Raw genomic sequence first — 731 nt, 5'->3', positions numbered from 1 at the left:
ATAAACGGAGCGAAGGCAGCGGAAAAAGTCCCTGCCCTGTGGATATTCGTTTATTACCTGTGATTGTAAAATTACAAAAATAACCTTATATATATAAGTTTGTTGAAACCCAACTCCCAAACCATAATCTCTACACCTCTCTCTCAGACTCCCACTCACTCTACTCTCTATCACATGAGCCTCTCTCTCACTCAATCTCTCCAACATCTCGCCACCTCCACCTTCTTCCTTCTCATTGCATCGCCGATGTCCTCCTTCTCAATCCCTCACGTCGTCGTCCCTCACCTTACTCCATCACTGCCGCCGCTCACTTTCTTCTTCTCACTACTTTGCTTACTGCTTACTGCTAGTTTCACCGCCACCTCCGCCTCTGCTTTATGACGAAGCCTCACATTTATGACATTGACGACAACCTTCCTCTAGCAACACTTGGATAACCTCTTTTAATTGTTGTTTGATAGGTGTATGTCTCATTTATTTTTTCAATAGAGCCAATTTATCAATTTTGTATGGTATCAATCAGGGTATAGACATTAATTTCTTAGACCTCACACGTTCAAAGATGTATCCTCTTATCTTAGGGGAGGAAGTTGCCGCTAAATTTGCCCCTGCATCCCAAGCTAGGTACCTAATTACAATATTTAGGTCAGATCCTACACTAAAGATCGGTTACCAAATCAATCATTTGTATGAAATATATATTAAAATATAAAATATATATTAAAAATAAA

This window comes from Arachis ipaensis, chromosome B10 (genome assembly GCF_000816755.2).
Source record: "Arachis ipaensis cultivar K30076 chromosome B10, Araip1.1, whole genome shotgun sequence".
NCBI classification, from domain to species: domain Eukaryota; kingdom Viridiplantae; phylum Streptophyta; class Magnoliopsida; order Fabales; family Fabaceae; genus Arachis; species Arachis ipaensis.
The sequence above is the reverse complement of the archived record's forward strand: the minus strand, read 5'-3'. Positions refer to the sequence as shown.